This window comes from Giraffa tippelskirchi, chromosome 2 (genome assembly GCF_054371585.1).
Source record: "Giraffa tippelskirchi isolate mGirTip1 chromosome 2, T2T-mGirTip1v1.2.pri, whole genome shotgun sequence".
Classification (NCBI taxonomy): domain Eukaryota; kingdom Metazoa; phylum Chordata; class Mammalia; order Artiodactyla; family Giraffidae; genus Giraffa; species Giraffa tippelskirchi.
This window is the reverse complement of record NC_137276.1, coordinates 20,819,223-20,835,843: the sequence shown is the minus strand read 5'-3', so window position 1 is coordinate 20,835,843 and position 16,621 is coordinate 20,819,223. Positions and strand designations below refer to the sequence as shown.

General features: G+C 37.7%; 1 protein-coding gene across 50 annotated transcripts in view; it reads left to right on the top strand.

Annotated features, from left to right (window-relative positions):
* Nucleotides 1-16,621, top strand: part of ADD3 (adducin 3) — a 127,967-nt gene that overhangs the window by 69,273 nt on the left and 42,073 nt on the right. For 46 of the 50 annotated variants that reach the window (XR_014068860.1, XR_014068866.1, XR_014068864.1 and 43 more), the window contains one exon: nucleotides 15,967-16,014. The exons of the other annotated variants lie outside the window; for them this stretch is intronic. The gene's annotated coding sequence lies outside the window, so the exon portion shown is untranslated. The remainder of the gene's footprint in view (nucleotides 1-15,966; nucleotides 16,015-16,621) is intronic. 50 annotated transcript variants of the gene reach the window in all.

The window sequence follows — 16,621 nt, the reverse complement described above, 5'->3', positions numbered from 1 at the left end:
AGTTTGTGACGTGAACGGTAAGTTGAACTATAGGAGATTTATTGTTATTCAGTGAGGGCCACATTCAGCAATAATTCTTTGCAAATGGGGGCTAACTTTCTCACATATTGGAGTTCTGTTTGGAGTTGGGTTTTAAATGCCTGTGAGTATATAATTATGCACTGACCTAGAAGGGCACAATGGAAGAGAGGCTGTGCTGTGTGATGTCTGTACTGTTGTCTTCCTCTCCTGCAGGTTCAGTGTGTCCCCTTGTGGGGCAGACACACCCATTTGATACAAGCAAGTTGAATCATTTGCCATAGTTGAAATCTAAAGCTGTGTGTTGAAAACAGCTGATTTTCTGTAAAGCTTGCAGGGGTGACATTGTGCCATCCTTTTTGGACTTGGATTTCCTAGCATTTCCGTGCTTCAGCTTCCTCTTGGTTGAATTACTACTCTTTGGTAGTAGTAATGTATTTAGCTATTTTCTAATATCACAGGGATATAAGAATAAAGTAAAAGCATGGTATCATAGAAAGAAACCCTAGCCTGGAAACCAAGAGGCTTTTACTTTGGACACTAGTTTCTTTATCTCTGAAATTAGGAATTTGGGTTAGCGCTCTAAGACCTTTTCCAGCTTAGAATACTCTTGTTCTCTTGGTAAAAGAATCATGCCTATTCCAGAGATGCTAAAGGGAATGCATTAGATTTGAGAAAAAAAAATGTTTAGATGCTAATCCAGAAACATTCTTAGAAATGACGTGAGAACTAAAGCTTTGCTTTAAATAAACTATGTTCAGAAATTTGGGGAATTTGCTATTTAGTATTTGAGCAGTAGAATTAAGATATATAAATCATCTGCTCAACAAGAAGGTAAATTTTCAAGCTGTAACTCGGTGACTCTCTTGCCACAGGTATTGTGTAGACATTTTATTAAATGTTGCCTATACTCAATGTGGGCTTCCCTCGTGGCTCAAATGGTAAAGAATCCGCCTGCCATGTGGTAGCTGGGTTTGATCCCTGGGTTGGGAAGATCCCCTGGAGGAGGTCATACAACCCACTCCAGTATTCTTGCCTGGAGAATCCCATAGACAGAGGAGCCTGGCAGGCTGTAATTCATGGGGTCGCATAGAGTTGGACTGCAGTGACTAAGCAGCATATTCAATGTACCGTTATTAGTTCTATAGCCTTGGGTGAGTGGCTTTCAATCTTTTTAAAAAATACATATTTTGCATCATGACCCAATACATGTACTACATACATACCACTTAATCTCCAAAATAAATTTTTCTTAGCACAAAAACACACTGCTGTATTTTCTGTTCTGATTCATTAAAAAAAAAAAAACAACTGTGTTTCAATCCGCTGAGCTAGATGACCTCTGCTGTCCCTTTGAACTCTAGGAGAATATAGTTACTCTTGGACTTTCATAGTTGCTTCAGAGCAAAACTTGCCAACTAGTTTGCCGTTAAATATTGAAGTTAAAAGCTTTTCTAGATAGATTTTATTTAGAACTGTTGCTGAAAGTCATAGGTGATATCTCATACTGTATCTATTTTTTTCTTGTAATTATTATGTAGTGTAGAGAAAATGTTTTTTTTTTTTTGTTAGCCCTCCTATATAGCTTCCTCTTTACGTCCAGTGTGCTGTACAGATTTTATTTATGCCTACCGTATTAGTGAAAACTAACATACCATGACATGAAAAGAGTTAGAAAGTCTTTTCCAGAGAAATAAATTGTGTGTCATGTAGATTAGATACAGAGTATCATATTAGCCTTGATAGACACTATCTTTGTTTTCCTCAGAGTTTTCCCAGGGCTCAATATAAGTTACCTTCTCTGATTTAATGGACTTCTAAAAAGTATTAATTTTGTACCTTAAAAAATGCACATGAAAAAAGATGAGACAATATAAAGGATATATGACAAAATGTCTCTTTCTCACCCTAATGTTTGAGCCCTGTGCCCCGGTGGGTATTTTTTTCTCTGTTTTTTCCAGAAAATTTCTATAAATATGAGTGGATATCTTTTTAAAAAATCCAAATAAGATTATATTACACATAAACCATTGTGTATCTACCTCATTCTTTTTAATGGTCATGTGGTACTTCAGTTTATGGATGGATATACTATGATTTATTTAAGCATTCATCTTTTGATAGATACCTGGATTATTTCCATTTCTCCCTTATCAGATATACTTAGTCTATCAGTCTTCTCTCCTACTTCCATTTTGGGACAGAACCTAAAACCTAGGTAGGTGCTATTGGAAAGGGGTGAGAGTGCTGTGTGGAAATGGAAAAACCCCTCACTACCTTTTGTTCCTCTGAGTAGAACACCAAAGTAGGCCCCACTGTCCCGACTATCATGAGTGTCTAAGACTGCCCTGGGAGTCATTTTTCAGCAGATTAACGTTGGGTTCAAAGTCTGGTAACTAGAGTGTGAGATGGTAAGTAGTTCACTTAACCCCCTTGATCTTCAGTTTTACCATCTATAAAATGACAGATTGAAATAGATGAGTTTTAATGTCCCTTCCAATTGTAATAGTTACGTAGTATTTTTTAATATTGGCTTAAGCTCTATAACTCAAATTGTATGAAGTTTCTGTTATTTAAATTAAAAACATCTTTTGTGTATATTGTGTGGTCTGTAATTTGTTTGACCTGCCATATGGTCTAAGCTATTTGAAAGTTTAAGAATGTTAAAAAAAAAAAGAGAGAGAGAGAGAAGTTGAATAATATACTGTATTTTATGTAAACTGTCCTTTTCTAAAAAAAAAAAATCACTTTCAGAAGTATAAAACCCTTTCCAGAAGTAAAAGCAAATCTTTTTATGAAGCTTTTGAATACTTGAGGAGAAGATTCTGAGTGAGGTGATGTTTGTTTTTAAAATGGATCTTTGTAATTTTCAATGAATCCAGCCATTCAGAGTTAATCCTAAGGGCTTTGAAACTTGGCTTCAGTCCGCTTGTTTAAATTGTTTTCACATTCTAGCCCTCTAATCCATCTCCTTGTTTCATTGAATGCTAAAATTGATGTTGCTTGACATAGCTGAAGTTGTCTGATTTGGTGCTGAGGAAGCAGCCTTAGAGGTGAACTGTGCACTCCCATCCTGCCAGCAGAGTTATCAAGTTACACAGCGAAGTTACAAAGTAACAGAAGCAGGAGTTTTTGCTGTATCACATGTAGGATGTTTAGCATTGCCTATTTCACAACTCTTATTATTCTGTCAAATAACAGCTATCCTGAAAGCAAAATGGAATAAGAATGTCTTCGTTTGATTTATATCATTACAACAGGGAGATAGATAAGAAAGACATTTTCTTGGCATGGAAGTAGAGGAGAGAGAGAGAGAGAGAGAGTGTGTGTGTGTGTGTGTGTGTGTGTGTGTTGGTGACCCTAGCTTCTTAGCAGATTGACATACCTTGAATAAGTGTGCTTTCCTGAAATCTGAGAGATTGTTATCCAAATAATGCTTGTATTCCATGTTAGTTTTTGTATCAATTGTTTGACAAAGTCCAGTTTAGCAAAATGGATTGAGGACCTTCTAGGAGCCAAGGACTGCATTAAATAGTGGGAGTGCCAGGTGACAGAGACAGGCTCACCAGGATCTACTAAAATGACAACTGTTATTTCTTCCATTGTTGCAGTTTTCCAATATCCACTGGTAAGTAGAACTGGGCAGAGAAAGTCCTTCAAGTTTGAGAAAATAAATGAAAACAAAGTATATTTCTGGTATTTAATAAGGGATATTAATGTCTTCTTAGGGTAGTGTCAGTTACTCTTCTGTGTGTGGGTCTGCTGGTGACATCAGTGTCCCACTAATCAAATTGTAAATGAAAGAAACACATTTGTGACACATGGATTAATTGAGCCCTCATTTTTGCCTATTGTTGCACTTATTGTACCTTGTATTTTATAATGGCTTAAACAATTGCTTGTATGAAACTAACCTAGAAAATGGTCACACCATGTCTTGATGACATATCGCAATATCCTTGTCAAGTTACTTCATCCATTGTGGCATTTACAACTAAGGAAATGCTCCAGAGTTAGAAATATACAGGATACTTCTGCCTACAGGATGTTGAACAAACTTTGTCTAAAACATTTGAAACCATTGTAGAAAAATAGTCCCAGGATAGCAAAATCAGTCAAGTAGATTGTCGTTTGAGCTGAAGCAGAAAGCTTTTTAAACAAGGGAGAAATAGTCTAATCATTACTCTGGTCTGTTATGTATGCAATCCCAGAAGGGACTGCTTTTTCTCCTTTGGAGCGCAGCTTTTGACCAGGGTCCTGTGACACACAGTGGGAATTCACTTCCTATCAGGAAACACTGTTTTTCAATGTATTATCTTGTTGAGACAACCACAGTGGACAATAGGCTATTAATGTATTAGAACAACAGGTGTCATAACTAAGCCAATATTTGCTTTGTTTTGAGTGTTGCCCTAAAAAAAACAAAAAACAAAAAAACTTTGGCCAGGCTTCAGAATATGTTTGACCATCAGTAACTGCTGGGAACAAAAGCCATGACAGTTAAAAAGAGCAAAGAAGAAAAAAGTGCTTTAATAATAGAGATGAACTTTTGCAGGTTTACTCTATTCACTTCCTATCAACAGAGAAAGAAGAATAAATTATTTCAGCTATGTTTTGGGGGCTATGAAAAATGTCCATTTAAAAGTCTGTTTTGAATTTTGGAAGCCATACCAAGAAACTGGTATAAAGAAAAAAGCCTCCAACTCAAGCTCTCTTACAAAATACCAAGCTTTCAAAAGCTGTTACTTTTATAATGAATGATTAAGAAGAAAACTCCATTCAGGGGGTGGTTAGTTAATATCAAGTCACTACTATAATTATGTGATAAGACTACAATAAAATTTCAGATTTAGAAGGTTGGCCCGGAGGTCATCTGTTTCAAACCACCTCACTTTTATACATCATGAAATTCAGACCTTACCTCTTCACTGAAACCTTCCCTTACTATCTTAATCCAGAAATCTGTTTATCAGCGGTCCTCAACAACTCTTAGATATCTTATTTATTTTTGCATTTTGCAAAACAGTTTAAAAAAGGTGAAGAATCAGAAAAAATTAGGGGGTGGGGAACCCAAAAGAGCATACCACGTGAGTCCACTGGCTCAGTCACAAAGAAATACCATCATCAAACAAGATATTTAAGTTTAATACAAATTTTAGACAAAGAAAATGTGAAAAAAAATGCTTCCATATGCTAAAAGCAGTTATGCTTCACAAATAAGGCCAGCTAGGCTAATTGTTTTTTTTGACAACTGCAATTCACATGTTCTTTCCTGTTTCCTTATAGTACTGTCTTTTTTTATTTCTTCTCTAATATGGGTACCTAGCTGGAAACAGTACAGTTCGCATCCTCTTATCAATATTGAAGAGAAAGGAAACAAGACTAAAATGTACAACAGAATGTACTGGAATGATATCGTACAATTAATTTTTCTCATATACATACATCACCTTTTTTGTTCAAAGCTGCTTGTTTTACACAACATACAAAATGGTCCTACGGCATACGTAGTGTAACAGCACGGCGGTGTCGTGTTTCCCCTCACATTGCCTTTGTTTCATGCTGACATAAAAACATAAAATGCCATCATATAAATATTACATACATGCTTCAGCTCAGCCCTTAGATATCTTATTTTTATTTATCCTTCATTTGGCATTTGTCATAAACTGGCTTGTACTGTCAGTTATCTTTCCATGTAGTCGACACAGAATTTTAGTTCCCGATAGTTAAACTAAGAAAGTCTTCAAGGGCAGGACTTAGATCTGTGCTTTATATCTCTTTATACTCTTTATCTAACAGCTGGATTAGTAGATAAATAGTTTTTTTGGTTATTTTAAGATGATATTTTGTAGCATTATTTGTATCTGGTCTCAGAACACAGTGGTTAAGTATAGATTTTTTTAAATTGATCTTTTTATACCTTCACATTTTTTTGTGATTACTTTTCAGCCTGCTATAGACGTTTCACACACGGGTCACAATACTCATTACCTCAGCCATCTTGGGTGCCTGGCCATTCGGATCAAACTGTGATTAGCCCAGTTTTCAAGAGTTGCTCTAGATTCTCTGCCCTAGTTTACTGGAGAATGGGATATTATAAGTCAATAGCCCTACTCACCTCACTCAGTTTAATAAACCCTTATCGAGTAAATGTAAGTGGACAGTGAAGAAAGGAAAAAGATGTCGGCCCAGTTACTGGAGCAGACAGACAAACAATTCAAAAGCAACACAGACTATGATCAAGTGCTTTGGGAATACTATGAGGAGAGGGGGAATGGGGAGGCTGATTCTGATGGAGGAGACTGGGGAAGCCATCATGGAAGGAGTTGGTTTTCTAATAGACCATAAGGTGTAGATTAAGATTTGACTGGATGGAGATGAGCAGGGAAAACTTTCCAAGTGTGTGAGAAATAAGGTGATCAGAGCATCAGTTAGGGAAACGGCTTTTGTTTGGGAGAGTAACCCTTTTCCTCTAAATCTGTGAGGGATCCTAAAGCTTTTTCCATCCTGTTTTCAGAGCCTGAATTTTAGAAACTCCCAGCCTGATTCTGAATAATTTCTTTTTTATAGATGGTACTTAAAAAAGAAGTGCTTAAAAAAAAAAAAAAAAAAAAACAACTTGAGGGAATGACTAAAAATGGTGTGTTTGGAAAATTATGGTAGGTCAGTTCAGTTCAGTCGCTCAGTCGTGTCCTACTCTTTGCGATCCCATGAACCGCAGTACGCCAGGCCTCCCTGTCCATCACCAACTCCCGGAGGCCACCCAAACCCATGTCCATCGAGTCGATGATGCCATCCAGCCATCTCATCCTCTGTCATCCCCTTCTCCTCCTGCCTTCAAGCTTTCCTAACATCAGGGTCTTTTCCAAGGAGTCAGATCTTCACATCAGGTGGCCAAAGTATTGGACTTTCAGCTTCAACATCATTCCTTCCAATGAACACCCAGGACTGATCTCCTTTGGGATGGACTGGTTGGATCTCCTTGCAGTCCAAGGAACTCTCAAGAGTCTTCTCCAACACCACAGTTCAAATGCATCAATTCTTCGGTGCTCAGCTTTCTTTATAGTCCAACTCTCACATCCATACGTGACCACTGGGAAAACCATAGCCTTGACTAGACGGACCTTCGTTGGCAAACTAATTTCTCTGCTTTTCAATATGCTGTCTAGGTTGGTCATAACTTTCCTTCCAAGGAGTAAGCGTCTTTTAATTTCATGGCTGCAATCACCATCTGCAGTGATTTTGGAGCCCAGAAAAATAAAGTCAGCCACTATTTCCACTGTTTCTCCATCTATCTGCCATGAAGTGATGGGACCGGATGCCATGATCTTAGTTTTCTGAATGTTGAGCTTTAAGCCAACTTTTTCACTCTCCTCTTTCACTTTCATTAAGAGGCTCTTTAGTTCTTCACTTTCTGCCATAAGGGTGGTGTCATCTGCATATCTGAGGTTATTGATATTTCTCCCGGCAATCTTTGATTCCAGCTTGTGCTTCTTCCAGCCCAGCGTTTCTCATGATGTACTCTGCATATCAGTTAGATAAGCAGGGTGACAATACACAGCCTTGACGTACTCCTTTTCCTATTTGGAACCAGTCTGTTGTTCCAGGTCCAGTTCTAACTGTTGCTTCCTGACCTGCATACAGGTTTCTCAAGAGGCAGGTCAGGTGGTCTGGTATTCCCATCTCTTTCAGAATTTTCCACAGTTTATTGTGATCCACACAGTCAAAGGCTTTGGCATAGTCAATAAAGCAGAAATAGATGTTTTTCTGGAACTCTCTTGCTTTTTCGATGATCCAGCGGATGTTGGCAGTTTGATCTCGGGTTCCTCTGCCTTTTCTAAAACCAACTTGAACATCTGGAAATTCATGGTTCACGTATTGCTGAAGCCTGGCTTGGAGAATTTTAAGCATTACTTTACTCATCGTGTGAGATGAGTGCAATTGTGCGGTAGTTTGAGCATTCTTCGGCATTGCCTTTCTTTGGGACTGGAATGAAAACTGACCTTTTCCAGTCCTGTGGCCACTGCTGAGTTTTCCGTTTGCTGGCATATTGAGTGCAGCACTTTCACAACATCATCTTTCAGGATTTGAAATAGCTCAACGGGAATTCCATCACCTCCACTAGCTTTGTTCTAAGTGATGCTTCCTAAGGCCCACTTGACTTCACATTCCAGGATCTCTGGCTCTAGGTGAGTGATCACACCATCGTGATTATCTGGGTCGTGAAGATCTTTTTTGTACAGTTCTTCTGTGTATTCTTGCCACCTCTTCTTAGTATCTTCTGCTTCTGTTAGGTCCCTACCATTTCTGTCCTTTATTGACCCCATCTTTGCATGAAATGTTCCTTTGGTATCTCTAATTTTCTTGAAGAGATCTCTAGTCTTTCCCATTCTATTGTTTTCCTCTATTTCTTTGCATTGATAACTGAGAAAGGCTTTCTTATCTCTCCTTACTATTCTTTGGAACTCTGCATTCAAATGGGTGTATCTTTCCTTTTCTCCTTTGCTTTTCGCTTCCCATCTTTTCACAGCTATTTATAAGCCCTCCTCAGACAGCCATTTTGCTTTTTTGCATTTATTTTTCTTGGGGGTGATCTTGATTTCTGTCTCCTGGACAATGTCACGAACCTCCATCCATAGCTCATCAGTCATTCTTTCTATCAGATCTAGCCTTTAAATCTATTTCTCACTTCCACTGTATAGTGAAAAGGGATTTGATTTAGGTCATACCTGAATTGTCTAGTGGTTTTCTCCACTTTCTTCAATTTCAGTCTGAATTTGGCAACAAGGAGTTCATGATCTGAGCCACAGTCAGCTCCTGGTCTTGTTTTTGCTGACTGTATAGAGCTACTCCATCTTTGGCTGCAAAGAATATAATCAATCTGATTTCGGTGTTGACCATCTGGTAATGTCCACGTGTAGAGTCTTCTCTTGTGTTGTTGGAAGAGGGTGTTTGCTATGACCAGTGCGTTCTCTCGGCAGAACTCTATTAGCCTTTTGCCTGCTTCATTCTGTACTCCAAGGCCAAATTTTCCTTTACTCCAGGTGTTTCTTGACTTCCTACTTTTGCATTCCAGTCCCCTATAATGAAAAGGACTTCTTTTTTGGGTGTTAGTTCTAGAAGGCCTTGTAGGTCTTCATAGAACTGTTCAACTTCAGCTTCTTCAGCGTTACTGGTCAGGGCATAGACTTGAATTACCATGATATTGAATGGTTTACCTTGGAAATGAACAGAGATCATTCTGTCGTTTTTGAGATTGCATCCAAGTACTGCATTTCGGACTCTTGTTGACCATGATGGCTACTCCATTTCTTCTAAGGGATTCGTGCCCTCAGTAGTAGATATAATGGTCATCTGAGTTAAATTCACCCATTCCAGTCAATCTTAGTTCACTGATTCCTAGAATGTCAGTGTTCACTCTTGTCATCTCCTGTTTGACCACTTCCAATTTGCCTTGATTCATACACCTAACATTCCAGGTTCCTATGCAATATTGCTCTTTACAGCATCGAATCTTGCTTCTATCACCAGTCCCATTCACAACTGGGTGGTGTTTTTGCTTTGGCTCCATCCCATCTTTCTTTCTGGAGTTATTTCTTCACTGATTGTGGTAGGTAACTTTGTGTTACTCAGATGTAACCATGAACCCAAAGGATTGTAGTATCCACATTACCTTTTAGATGTTTAAAATAATACTTTACAACTTTATAGAATACCCTTCCCTGACTGTAGAGATAAAAAGTAGACACAAAGTATTTACCAAACTCTGGAGAACTACTTAAGTTACTAAGCTCCATGAAGATTGCTTTTTATTTGACAATGAAGTCCTGATGTAGGTTTTAAATCCAGCTAAATAGGCTCTATAGAACTCAACTGTGAGTCTAGTCTTTGTGAGCTTCAGAAAAACAAGAATCCTACTCCAAGCTTGAATGTAAAATATAGTGAGCAATTTAAGTGGACCCTTCAGGCAAGTATGAGTGGGTACAAAAAGCTGAGTCATAAATTATAGTCTCCCTAGTGAATTAGCTTGAAAGTTTAAAAGAGAAGTGTTCTCATTATCTAAAAATGGTATAAATGACTCTAAATTCTTATGTAAGCACACACCAAGAAAGTCAGTTTTGTGTGTTTTTAACCCTGGATACATACCTACAAACCCCTTAAACTCAAGAAACTGGTGATTGAGGCACTAGGTGATTTTTCTTTTTCATGAAAGTTAAAATTTAATGTACAGTTAGCTTTTAAAATTAGTTTATTGCCAAAACCTTTAGTTAAAGGAATTTTTTAAATGTCATTCATATTTAAATCTTCTCTTACATTGAGAGATTGTGTGATCAGCATTCTTTATATCATATGCTGCTCTAGATAAGGTGAAAATCTTGAGTAAGATAAATTGAGGGACTTGGGCAAGTTACAGTCTCTCCTGGGACCTGTTTCTTCCTATGGAGACATGAGGGGGTAGTACTTTGTAATAATACTCTTAACACCTTTAAATTCTAGAGATGCTCTTCCTCTTTTGGTTGTAATTAGATAGTACCAGGGAAGGCAGTATTTATTTCTTGGAGGAGTTGTCATTTAGATTTATAAATGCTGGTTGTTTCGCTGTTATCCTTATAAAGGTATTTTTCAGCCTCTTGTTTTTAATAAGCTTGCCTCCATAAATTAAAGGTGTTATTTTAATGTTTCCTCTTTTCCTCTGAATTTGACATTAGATTTTTTAGATCTTTCACTTTTTTTTTAACTTTTTATTAAGACTCTGTTTCCAGCTGTGGATTCGAGGTTTCAGTGGTAGTCTCTCTATCTTCCCATCATCTTCAGTCTTCTCAATGTTCATGTCTGAAAAGAATCTCAGTCTCTTTTCTCTTCTATGAATTGTCATAAAATACCAAAATGTGTGCACACACATGTTCAAGATTCTTACTCATACTGACTAGGCTTACTTCTCAATGCTAAATCTTATTTTATACCAGGTGAGAGTCTAGACCTCTTTAAATGAATCTACAAGCCTATATAGCAGTAAATGTCTAACACAGTTCTAGATGAAATAATGAAGCGTATGTAATCTAGACATTAGGATCCAAAGGACTCCCCTCACCTCTTTATAAAGCTCACAGTTACAGTTTTAGATTATACTTTGCAGAAAATAAAATTAAGTTAATTGACCAAGGGATTTTACTTATTTATTATTGACTTGATAATCAAATTCCTGAGAGTCACACTCTGTACTTCATGCTTTTACATTCAGGTAAACTTGATTGTAAGAAAATACAATCTATGAAAACATATATCTTATCAAAGAGTTCACACTAGACTAGAGGTGGGGACTTGGATTTGGAGCTGAGTAGATAGAGGAGGAGTTGGAAACATTTACCAAAGGAGCTTAACCAGGTATAAATTTGAAATGACTCAAAATCTGAAAACCCTGAAGTTTAGTGATGGGGACAGGTATAGTAGAAGGTCAAGATGCAACATAGTGTAGGTTCTGGAGCCCATATGCTTGAGTTTATATCATAGCTACACACACACTGGTGTATGACCTTGGACATGTAACTTCAATATGCTGTTTCTTTGTTTGTAAACTGAGTATGGTAATAGCACCATAAGGTTATTACGAGGATTAAATGAGTTAAAACATTCCACCTTCTTAAATCAATGTTAGGTAATATTAGATGCTCAGGAAATGTTGACTACTGGCCATTACCCCTGTCCTCCTCATAAAAACCTTCAAAAATTGTGGTTTTAAAAATTCTAGTGTAATTTGTTTAATGGGAAAATACAAAAGCTAAATTACTAAGAAAGATGGTGTTAGTAACAGAGTTGGAATGGCTGAATGCCTGACAGAGATTTGGAATCCAGGCAAGACCCTTGAAGATAGGACAGGTTCCTCGCAACAGGCAGTAGGAAAAAGCCCAGGTGTAAGATTTTTAGTGTAAGGGAGGTTGGACAGTAGGTTTCAAACCCTGGCCTGTAGGCAGAGCATGGGAACAGGGTGATTTGGAAAGAGTTGCCATTGGTAGAAGTCTGGATGGGAATTAAAACCAGGGAAGTCTGCATGGCATCAGCAATCCCCTGCTAAAAGTCAAGATTTGTGCTATTAGGTTACCTCAGGGAACAGTAGAAACTGATGGAAGGGTCTAAGACTAAAATCTGGGAAAGGGGGTCTTTAGAAATACTTTCAATACTTTTGAAAATATTTTGGAGTTACCTGATAGAAAAACAAGAAAGGAATTCTCTGGTGGTTCAGATGGTAAACAATCTGCCTGCAGTGCAGGTGAACCCAGGTTCAGTCCCTGAGTCAGGAAGATCCCCTGGAGAGGAGAATGGCAACCCACTCCAGTATTCTTGCCTGGAGTATTCCACAGACAGGGGAGCCTGGCGAGCTACAGTCTGTGGGGTGGCAAAGAGTTGGACACAAGTGAGCAACTAACACTTTCACTTTTGAGTGGGTGGAATGCCTAAGAGAGAACAGAGTTTGATTATTAATAATCAGATAAAAGTATTGCTAAAGTGAAAGTCAAACATCAGAGTGAGAGCAGCAGCAGCAGGCCTAACCTGATGCTGAGCTGCTAAACTAGTTTCTTAAGATTTCTTGTAATCCTGGGGTCCCCAGAGCCTGGCATGAGGCTGAATCTGCAGGTTAGGGTTTAGTGATCCCTAATGTGGGGAGAAGGGCAGAAATGGCAGCTTGTATGTACACATGACAGGAAACCTGATAAACTGAGTGAGTGCCTTTTTAAATTCACTCTTGCTTAATGAAAAGACATTCCATCAGACTGGAATGTTTCATAATTTGATAACTGCCTTGACTGTTTCAGCTGTGATGGAACCAGTAGAGCCCACTGCATCTTTCATTTGTGGTTGGTTGTTGTGAATCTTCATGGAGTTTTACAAAGAGATTTCTGTTCAGAATCTGATATAACAGGAACAGTCATATCTTTTTGCTTCAGATTTTCTTGGGAACAGTGTTTCTCAGTCTAACATTGTGATAGTTTGCGAAAATCGTTACATCGTGGAAGACATTTATGTTGCATTGCCCTTACTTACATCAAATGGTGTATCAAATGTCATTTGGCTTGCTATTTTGATTTCTGTCATTCCTAGAGAGCTGACTTTGATTTTGCAAAGGTGTGCTATCCTCCCCCACTGTTGTGATGGTAAAATACCTCCTAAAATAGGTGTTATTAGGATGGAAATTCCATTGGAACAGTATGTATATTAGTTTCCTAAGGCTACCGTAACAAAGGACCACAAAATGAGTGACTGAAAACAACAGAAATTTATTCTCATACAGTTCTTGAGTCCAGAAGTCCAAAATTAGGGTATCAGCAGGGTTGGTTTCTTGTGGTGGCTCTGAGGGAAAATCCGTTTTGTGACTCTCTTCTAGCCTGTGGTAGTTGCTAGCAGTCTTTAGTGTTCCTAGGCTTGTGGCTGCATCAGTTCAGTCTGTGCCCCCATCATCACATGGCTTTTTCCCTTGTGTATCTTTGTGTCCACATCTCAGTTTTTTCTTATAAAGACGCTAATCTTTATGACCTCATTTTAATTTGATTACAAATTAAGACCTTATTTTCAAATAAGGTCACAGTCTTAGGTAATGATATGAATTTTAGGGGATACTATTCAACCCAGTACTGCTGCTGCTGCTGCTGCTGCTAAGTCGCTTCAGTCGTGTCCGACTCTGTGCGACCCCACGGACGGCAGCTCACCAGGCTCTGCCGTCCTTAGGATTCTCCAGGCAAGAATACTGGAGTGGGTTGCCATGTCCTTCTCCAGTGCATGAAAGGGAAAAGTGAAAGTGAAGTTGCTCAGTCGTGTCCGACTCGTAGCGACCCCATGGACTGTAGCCTACCAGGCTCCTCCATCCATGGGATTTTCTAGGCAAGAGTACTGGAGTGGGGTGCCATTGCCTTCTCCACAACCCAGTACAGTATGTAGTAAAAAATTTTAGATTTAAAGGATAATTCATTTGAAAATAATAGCTCCACAAAAATAGATTTAAAAAATAAAAAAACATTTTTGTGGTTGATAAACATCTCTTTTCATGGACTTCCACTTAAAACCATTATCAGAGTTCTAAATGACAGGTTATGACCAGTATTTTTGGAAATGATTTTCAAGTACTATTACCTGTGTGTGTTTGTGTGTGCTCAGTCGCTCCAGTCATGTCTGACTCTTTGCAACCCCATGGACTGCAACCCACCAGGCTTCCCTGTCCATGGGATTTCCCAGGCAAGAATACTGCTGTGGGTTGCCATTTCCTCCTCCAGGGGAATCTTCTTGACCCAGGGATTGAACCCGATCGAACCGAATGCATCTCCTACATTGGCAGGCGGGTTCCTTACCACTTAGCCACCTGGGAAGCCCCACTATTACCTGTGCTTAATAAATTACATTTTCATGACTCAGTCTTAGACTTTCCATAGAAAGAAACAGATGAGGTTGTGATGATCTTGAAATCCTACTTACCATCCAAAATCTGGTGGGAGGAACTTCTTCAAATCAGATTTCTTTGCAGCAGCTATGTATTGAGTTATACCTACAGCTTTTGGATTGACTTTTTACAGCTGTATTTTATAATTTATAATCATAAAATCCAGAAATCCTTAGTTGAGATACCTGAAATAGTAGATCAAAATGAATTCTTGGAACTAACTCATACCTTGTGTTCTTTAACATTTTCTGTATATTTTCCTTTCAATTTTTAAAATAAGAAACTTTACCTCATATTTTCTGTATCAGCCTTCCTCCTGTCCTTCACTGGTCACAATGATGACATTAGGAATGGACATTAGAAGCACCATCTACAGTAACAACTCAGTTTTCTAGATCATCAGCCTTTTGGGTGAAAGTTTTATTTTGCAAATTCAGCTTGTTTTTAATACTGTAATGAACTTTTGTAGGATCATTTGCATTTCTTCAGAATGAGGAACTAGTATTTCTTGAGTTCAGAATTTTTAAAAAAATAGGTATATGTAAAGTTGGAATTTGAGAGAGTTAAGTTTTATATATTACTTGTATTCTGATACTCACTTTGGAAAAATTTTCCTGAGGTTTCAGAGGAGATACGCAGTAATAGGTAAGAGTGAATTTTCCTTAAACATTCCTCTCAAGAAAATGTCAAAAGTGGCAACTTTAAATTTTTCAAGCTCAGTGCTGCAGGAATAAATTTTTTTTTAAAAGCTTTTTTCCAGGACTAAATAGTGAAGAGCCAAAGATTTAAGGTATCTCCAGAAACTGAGAGCAGTGCCTCTTTCTTTAAAAATCATAATCTCCAGTGATTCCACTTTTTAAAACCTCTCATTTATCATGAGCTGTCAGGTTTTGGATAGTTTCCTGGATTTCAATTTAAAAATTTTCACTGATACCAGGGGACTTAATAACAGAAACTAAATGTCTTAGAGGCACATTTGAGTAATCAATCCACTAGTCTCTGTCAACTTTCTCTTAAGGAAAAAAAAAATCCACCTTTTGGTTTTTTCCTAACCATTTCCAATTACACTCCATGTTGAAGACAAATGATGACTGAAGGGATATATACAGAATGTTCATCATATTTTATAGAAAGGAGGGTATAGGCACCAAGGCCATGTGTTTTTGAATTCTGTAAGATACTTGAGAGAGTTCCTCTCTCTTTGGTTGTTTTACTCATCATTTTACAGGAATATATGTATATATATATTTAAAAATCAGTTTTATATTTGCTTTTTCAAATGATTCATGTTGGGAGCAATTTGAGCTAAGCCTAAAAAGTGATTTAAGTTTAGGCTTCAAGAAATTACACTTCTGAACCTTTGGTTCATGTCTTCAAGTTTGTAACTCTTTCCCTTGCATGCCCATTAGAACTGGTCGATTTGACCTGTCTATAATGAGAGTTTTTTCAGTTTACTGATGAACATTTTTTCCAGTCCTAGCAATGTCTAAGCAAGTGACTTTCTCTCTTTTCCACAGCCCCTACTCTTCAAATACAGAAGACCAGCTCACTGTTCCTTGAAACAGGTAATGTTGATCAATGAAATATTCTTCATCAACTGTTAATACCTTAGTAAAAAGGAAATTAGATTCATTTTGTTTGTCCAACAGTGAATGTCTTTAGTCTTTGAATCACCCTGCTCAGTGTAACCCAGCAAGGACCTACTTGAACAACATGTATTATGGTTATATAGAACTACTACCGTGTTCCAGTTATACAAGCACAGGATGTATTTTTCATGTTTGCTAAAATAGTTTATCTTAATTAGAAGTATTACATTTATTTATAAAACATTTGAAGCCAAAATACTCCCATAGCTGTGCTCTCCAATTGATATGTTTCTTTTGTCAGTTTTTTTAATGTATGCTGAGCCAGCTATCAGTTTCCATTAAGTACAAGACCCTTAGAAACATGAAGGGTTGTTGTTACTGTTATTAGTTTGTTTTATTATTGTTGGCATTGTTTTCCTTGACTTTAAGACAGATTTTTATTTTAATTGAAGTATAGTTGATTTACAATGTTAACTTCAGGTGTGCAACATAGTGATTCCCCTATTTTTACAGATTATACCCCATTAAAAGTTATTATAAGATATGACTGTAATTTCCTGTTATACAATATACCCTTGTTGTT